We start from the raw sequence: 8,268 nt of genomic DNA on the forward strand, positions 1-8,268 counted from the left end.
AAAGTGGCTGATACTTCTTGTTTATCACTTTGTGCCAATTTCTTATTCACCCAAATATCGGCCCTATTGGCAGAAAAGTTATGCCTGGCATCTGTTCTGTATCTAATGTCAAAATATTAATGACGCCTTCATTTAAAGCAGAAGACAATGCATAGAAAGGGGTAACCATGTGAAGCAGCTCAAGATTTACATACAGCTAAGATCGGTAAACAAAAATAATTTCTTAAAATCTTCTTCAGTGTCTTTAATGAAACCCATCCTGCTACTGGACCCCATTATAAAGGCTTGGAATGAAGACTAGAAGTCATTACGTTGTGAGATATTTTGACAGCAGAAAATGTGTCGTGGCTGTTTGAGCCTGGAATAAGCAGCAAGTGCTAATAAGAAACCCAAAGGAAACCCGTGGAACCACCACGTCTCAGAAGACGTCAGCAAAGAACACCGAGGGATGCAGAGACCCAGCAAGGTGACGGATGCCTCCAGAGATGTAGGGAGGACCACGTGTGCGAGAGAAGACCAAAGGCCATTCTCCCCACGGTTTCCCCTGCATTTGGTCTCCATAATGGGAAGGGATGTGGAGTTGGTAGAGAATTTACATGCTGAGTTGCCTAATGGGAGCCTTAGTTACTATGACTTAACAAGATTATTTTTCTCAAGAGTAAGATGCGATCATGTAAAATATAGAGAAAGCTACAATGTTTTGTACATGAGGGTCATTGTGTTTCAAAGACTCTGGTCTCCATACATTGACCTTCCTGGCCCTAACTGGGATGCTTTTGAGGGAGGAGAGTTACAAATGTAGATTTGGCGCCAGGTGAGCTGTTACCAGAATGCCAGAGAAGAAAACAGACCAATGAGTTATGTCTACTTTAGAATGAACTTAACTTTACCCTTCAAAAGGCATTCTAATCATGTCTTCTTGGTGAGAATCTGGGCTCACACTGTGAACACATGGCAGGAAAGCCAGTGTTAGAGGGAATAATTTTTTTCCTTTATAACTCAAATAAAAGACTGATCAAATTCTCTCATATGTGAAATATACTTTTGTCTTCTACTCCTAATCTCAGCACTCCAAAAATAAAAGTCAAAATTAATAAAGAAAATAAGTTTGTTCTAATAAGTATATCACCTTTATACCCTGTATTGAAGCAGAGGCAACTGATGTATCACCTAAGAATTAAAGGAGGAAAGAAAAAGGTTCATAATAGTGTTTCTCACCAACTTAGAAAAAAAAAATGTAATGGCATTGGAAATACATTCTGGCCTAATCAGGAAACTTTCGTAGTTCTTTCAGTTGTTCTTCAGTCAAGTGTTCATTACAAGGACAGTATCTGGAGGTTTAATTAGGGGAGGAGCTCCGCATGGGACATTTGTGTCTTAGTTGGATGCAAAATCTCATCTGATTTCCAACATTGTTTGATAATAAATATTTAATAGGAAGACATGCAGAGATGGAAAGTGCTCAACTCAGAGGAAGATGTAGCACACCAGGCCAGTGGTTAAACCAAATTACTACATTTTGCAACTGGAAGCAGCAGATTTATAAACGAACCGATAGAAAAATTGAACCACCTCCTAAAAAGCATTGAGTCTGGATGGTGTTAATCCATCTGTCAGCCTCAATTATTTTCACATGTATTTCCATTTCATCATGTGTTTTCGTTTAACTGTATATTTTCATTTAAACATGTATAAACATTTTATTTAAATATACATAACATTAAGGGAGAAAATTTATAAGTCCAGGTAATAGGGCTCAGAGAAAAGTGATCTTTAGAAGGGCTGTGTCTCACTTCACCACAAGTAAAAACCCCTGAAATGATTGTCTAGTTGGGTCTACACTGTAAATCATACAGGATGAACCCTCCATCAGGGATGAACAAGCTCTTGGTGAGTTTCCTGCTCGTTTTCAAAATCTTTTCAAATGCTGGTATCACCTGTTTCCCTGAATCTCTTCATCATTGCTCATTCAGAAATTTGAAGGTAAGGATTCAGGATGTAACAGGGTTTCCAGAGGATTTAGTTATCATTTGATAAGATGACAATGAAATAAATTAATAAATAAAGGAGAGATCTGGAAAGCTGTTTGCAAACTGATTTTCCTGCAATTTGAGTTCGCTTTTAAATACACCTAAGGAACTTTTGCCTAAAAGGCAGCCCTGTGTTGAATCCTATAAAAAGCAAAGATTGCCTTGTATTTGTTTTGTATGCCAGATTTCTACCCATTGAATTCCCTAGAGAATGGAAATCATAAATAAATACCAATTATAAAACTCATTATGAAGTTTTTAAGTGATTCAGGCTATTCCTTTTCCTTCTAGCTTTCTTTCATCCCTCTGCTCTGTCTCTCCACACCTTTCTCCTTAAAAGGAGACTAAGTCTGATCTCTTGGGGCCATTATTTTTTCTGAAGACAAAAGAAAAAGCTGCATCCATCCTCCTTCCCATTCCATCCCCCACCTCCTTTTTGTCCATACCCCATGAGGGACCTAATTGTCCAACATGGACCAGATATAAATATACTAAAGGTAGATTCATGGGAGGTGGCCTCTTTCCACTTAAAATTCTGAAGCTACATACGTATCCTGGCAGGGTCTTATGAAATAGAATAGCTTCGATTCATTTAAATTAAAATCCTTCTCTTTTCCTCCTGTTAAAAAAAAAAGTCACTCAATTCAAGTGACATTTTGCTAATAGTGATCATATCATTCAGTGAATATTTAAACCTCTGTAAGCTATGACACTATTCTTTTTAGTTTTAAATACTGATTTATTGAGCAGTAGGTACACACATTAAATATGCATTGAAAGATGCAATACTTTTCAAAGCATCTAAATAATGAAAGGGAAAAGGAACAATAAGAATAACAATAACTAACATTTATTAAAAGAAAACTGTGTCAGATACTGTTCTAAGTACTTTACATGTATTAACTCAATTAATATTCACAACAGTCCTATGAGATGAGTCCTGGTATCCCCATTTAACACAGAAGGAAACTCAGAGAGATTGAGTTTCTTGCCTAGGGACCCACGAACAGGAAAAAGCCAGCATTTGAACCTTGATAGTCTTCAGAGCCTGTGTTCTTAATGAAATGAGGAAATGAAAACACGTGTTAAAAGGAAAACAGGAACGCTATCCGGAGGTGGTGTAGTGATCAAGAGAGTAAGAGACGCACAGTTACCCACCTTTTGATGACTGAAGAAGAGACGGCCAGGAATAAATATCATCCAGCACGCAAGAGTCTCCCTCAGGTCTCTTCCAGACCAAGTGGAGCCTGGGGCTGCGGAGCGCAGGTGCTAAGACATGATTCCAAAATCCAAGGATAAGAAAAGGAATGGAGAGTAAAACAAGATAGCTTCCTGGGGTAAAAATGAGCTTAGGGAGAGAAGAGTCCATTTTATCCGAGAGTCACATCCATAAAGAGCCTTTCAAAGGGGTAGAAGGGTAGGTGCAAAGCTATGAGATCTGGAAGATTCTAGAGAGGAAAAAGAATACAATGCCTGGGAATCTTTAAAATGTGCCTTTAAGTGAGAGAAACGGCCTCTTCCACAGGGAACACTTACTTTAATGGGGAGGATTAGGGAAAAGTGGCATTAAGTTGAAGAGCCAGTTTCAGCTGTTTTCACAATTGACTGCTACCAAGATTCAGCCTCAACTATTCTCAGAGCAATCTATCAATAAATAGGTTGTTTCTCTACCATCTATTCTCAATAAAGCCAGAGTAATCCTAATGACATATAAATGGAAACATGTGACTTTTCTGCTCAAACTCTTCCATTGACTTCCCATCTGCTGCTGGAAACAAAATCCAAACCTTTGCCATAGCCCGCAGGCCCTTCCACACTGGTCCCCACTCACTGTGCTCTGGCCTCCTAGCTGTTCTTCAGTTCTGCTAAGTGATCCATCTGCCTCAGGGCCTTTGCACCTTCTGTACCAATCACCTGGAATTCTAGTACCTGAAACATCAGTAAGTTTCCTTTCGTCTCTTCTTTATGTCTCTGTTCAAATGGCTTTCTCTTTTGAGGCCTCCCACAGAAGGCACTCTATATATTGTCTCTTTGCACAAGAATGCAAGCTTCATAATGCAGGCATTTTGCGTTCTTCGTTGCTGTATCCCTAGCACATAAAATAGCACTGGATCCACAGCAGACATTCAGTAATAATTGTTGAATGAATAAATGCAGTCGACAGTGCTGAGAATTTTGAGTAATGATAATGAGATTGAAAGGTAGGAAAAAGTCCTTGTTTTATTAGAGACAGTAGCATTTAGTCCTCAGCCATGTTTTGTTTTATCCACAGAACAATTTTTCAACAATATAAGCCAATATTTAAATATCAAGAGAGTTCACATAAGAATCCAGAATTGTGGCCCTTGCCAAAAAGTGAAACGATTTGGCATCCACTGGACCTGTATTCCCGTATTTCGACAATTGTCCAAACTTGAATAGCGGCTGCCCTTTCAAGGCCGCCTTCTTCAGTTGGCACACATACCCTACAACTATCTCCCCAGCATTGCAGGCAAGTGTTACTTGCCTTTTATGATTTTTATTGTAATGTTGGATGGATTATGGGAGAGAAATATTTCTCTGTATCCATGTCTCTGTCAACACCAGGGAAACAAAAGAGCCACATGATTCAAGAAAAATGGAAGAGAGTTTATCTCTTTGTAGAAGTGGAGACAGTCCTATATGTTAAAATGCCAACATTAGGCCACCTGTGCCATGTATTTTACCTGTCTGGCCCCTGTAATCACTTGAATTTGCCACACCTGTGCTCTACACAAACTGAGACAAGGAAAACAGTAAGCTGGGTCTAGCAGGCCTTTTGATTGGGCTTCATGGTCTTAGGGTAAGGAATTGTGACTCAGTATGTGTGTCTACTTGTGTGCTTTTGCATTCAGTTTTTGTTTCTTTTATTTTTGCCTGCATTTCCTAGAAAAGTTTCTTTGGGAAAATCACAGTAATGCTAATTATTACTCTATTTAATAGATAAGAAAATTGAGACATAGATAGGAAAATTGAGACACAGATAGGAAAACTATCTTGCCAATAACATCAGAGCCAGTAAATGGAAGAGCCAGACTCTGTCTGGCCCTAAAATTCACGCTCTTAACCATCTCACTGCACTGCCTTCACTGTAACACTACAGAGAGTCTCACAACCCCCTCACTGTTGACCTTTGTGGGTGGAGGTGCTGTCCTGTGCATTGGAGGATGTATAGCAGAATCCTTGGCCTCTACCCACTGGTTGCCAGTAGCACTCGCCCTCCACCCATGTGACACAACCAAAATTTCCCCAGACATAGCTGAATGTTTTCTGAAGGACAAAGTGGCCTTGGTTGAAAACCACTTCACTAAAGGGAAGCTAAGGTTTGCTTGTCCCTCCTTGGTCACGCTAGTTAGGAGGCTCAGAGAGGCAAAAGAAAAGGTGGCAGCAACATTTTGAACTTGAAAGTTTAGATACAAAAGAAAACTGTAGATACAGCCCCAAATGTGGCATGTAAAGAATGAACCATGAGACGGAGAGAGATGTATGGGCACTAGTGATCGTCAGTCCCTCCTCATCATGAACTTCCCCCTCTTGAGCAACCTTGGTATAATCAAAAGTAAAGGCGCAACTAGAGATTCCCATACTAAGACAAATAAGCCAGAAAGAGAAAGACAAATACCGTATGATATCACTTACATGTGGAATCTAAAATATGACACAAATGAACCTATCTATGAAACAGAAACAGACTCATAGACATAGAGAACGGACTTGTGGTTGCCAAGGAGGGGATGAGGGAAGGATGGATTGGGAGTTTGGGGTTAGCAGATGCAAACTATTACATATGGAATGGATAAACAAGGTCCTACTGTATAGCACAGGGAACTGTATTCACATTCCTGGGATAAACCATAATGGAAAAGAATATTAAAAAAGAATGTATATATGTGTATAACTGAGTCAGTTTGCTGTACAGCAGAAATTAACACAACATTGTAAGTCAGCTATACTTCAATTAAAAAGAAAAGTAAAGGCACTCACAGTACTGATCTTTGCTGATTTCAGTGTGAGCAACGGGCAAAGATAAATTGGAAAGTTAAAAGAGCCAAAAAAGAATAGAAATACTAAAATAGCCTAGTATTGCACCCGGCACCTAATTAATTTCTTAAACATAGGTATTAATTGATAAGCTGATTGGTTTGAATTTTAAATCAAATGAAACATGCATTTCAAAATTTCACTTTATGAGATAAATGTGTTTTTCTTCTGTTAAAGTACAAAATGGCATAAGAGTGGAATTATGATCTTCCCTGCTCAGCTTTGCTTTAGTACTACTGCTACTCTTGCTAAGTGCCTCTACTCACAACTGTCACTGTCTGTGCCCTTCGCTATGGAATGGGTGCACCATGGTTTAGAAGGGTTTGCCTCAGTAATATCTCAAGGCAATAAGTGTTATTTCAGTTTGATTGAGCAATGATGCCTTCTGGATTTAGTTATAAGATTTAGATTCCATAGTATATTTATATTTCATAAAAGTAAATATGTGTTGAAATACCTAAAGGAAATGTCTAGCTATAAAATAAGAAAACAATTGATAGAAAAAAAGTGAAATATGGCTAAAGCTCCTTTTGTGGTGTGTATTGGAGCATGCCTTCCCTTTACTGAGGGAAGAATAATAGCATGTGAGTGGCTTAGCAAAATAATATTTATCCCTGGAGAAGTCTTTGACAGGTAGGCTGTGTGCACAATGCCAGTGGGAGGCATGATGTCCTACATAAGATCCTTGCTTACAAGTCACAGAGCCCACCTCAGACTGGATTATTTTTTTTTTGGCTGTGCCGCGTTGCACATGGGATCTTAGTTCCCCAGCCAGGGATCAAACCCATGCCCCCTGCCTTGGAAGCATGGAGTCTTAACCACTGGACTGCCAGGGAAGCCCCCAAACTGGCTTATTCATAAAGGAAATCTATTAGAAAGAGTCTCAGGGGCCACACAAAATCCAAGGACATTATTAATATTCAGGACTCAGGAAGATGGGAACCAGAGCAGCCTGGGAATCTTAACAGCAGGAGTTCACGAACCTTCCCTGAATTTGTGCTGTTTCCACTGTCGCTGTCAGTTCCCAGCTCTGAGAATCTTGTTGGCCTTTCTTAGGTCAGGTTCCAGTCCCTGGTGAAAGCAAATGTGTCCAAGCGGTCAGAATCCCATGGTAGGAAGATGCTGTGAGGGGCACATATCTTGCGGGGAGGATGGGCAGTTCTCAATGAATAAAGCCTAAGCAGTCATGCCAGTAGGTGTCTGGGATTATGTTTCTGAGATGGAGAAAAAACAAGTGTAATACAGCAGTAATAGGACTTCAGAAATCATGGGAGTACAGCATAGTGGTAAACAGCATGGTCTCCAAAACAAGTGAGGTTCAAATTCTTGCTCTGCTGCACCCTAACTGTGACCTGGAGCAAGCACGTAACTTCTCTGTGCCTCAGTTTCTCCATCTGTAAAAGGAAGCTGGTAATAATCTGGCTTACAGAGTTATTGTGAAGGTTAAGTAAGTTAATATATCTAAAATATTTAGATAGTGGCTGACTCATAATCAATGCTAGATAAATGTTAGCTCATACTAAGATGTTGACAGCGTAACCCAGATGTGGCTGGTGACCTGGGTAGCCTTGGCTCTTGACTTAGCCCAACTTGAACCCAAACTTTGCATGCCCCCCCTGAAAATTTCCAACTCCAATATATTAGTGTGGTGTGGGGGGAGAGGGAGAGGATGGATAAATGGATAAATAGATAGACAGACAGACAGACAGATAGGTAGATAAAGCTTTCATGGGCAGGCAAAGAGAAAGGTTTTCATGTATATCAAAATTTAAGAAAATATCTCTGATCTTTCCTTAAATTCCTCTACTGCTGCATGTTTCTTCTTTTTCCCCATGCAGACTTTGAAGACCGCTCTAATGGCTCCAACAAGTCAACCTGACTCCAAATTTGCTCTCTACTGAGGAGGTAAAAAAAAAGTGCTGCAGTTAAGCAAACTTACACTCCACGCCAAGGGGCCTCTCCGAGGACCCATACACGAATCATGCAGGCCCCGTCCTGTGCTGGATGCAGTGAGAGGGAAAGAGCAGGAAACTGAAGCAGAGGGATTACACTGCTAAGAAATCTAGGTTTTACGCCAAGTTTTTAAAATTTCAAAAGTGGAGATATAGAAATATCATTTGAAGCAGGGCGTAGGTCAGATAGAGAAACAGTATTTTAACTTATCAAAGGCAAAACAAGG

At 39.9% G+C, this 8,268-nt stretch overlaps 1 long non-coding RNA gene across 1 annotated transcript in view; it reads left to right on the forward strand.

Annotated features, from left to right (window-relative positions):
• LOC141277479 (uncharacterized) overlaps window positions 1–7,985 on the forward strand; it is a 79,834-nt gene extending 71,849 nt beyond the window's left edge. The window contains exon 5 of the long non-coding RNA XR_012328926.1: window positions 7,928–7,985. This is a non-coding gene — a long non-coding RNA (uncharacterized lncRNA). The remainder of the gene's footprint in view (window positions 1–7,927) is intronic.
• Window positions 7,986–8,268: the final 283 nt, after the last annotated feature.

Source organism: Tursiops truncatus, chromosome 21, assembly GCF_011762595.2.
Source record: "Tursiops truncatus isolate mTurTru1 chromosome 21, mTurTru1.mat.Y, whole genome shotgun sequence".
Lineage (NCBI taxonomy): Eukaryota > Metazoa > Chordata > Mammalia > Artiodactyla > Delphinidae > Tursiops > Tursiops truncatus.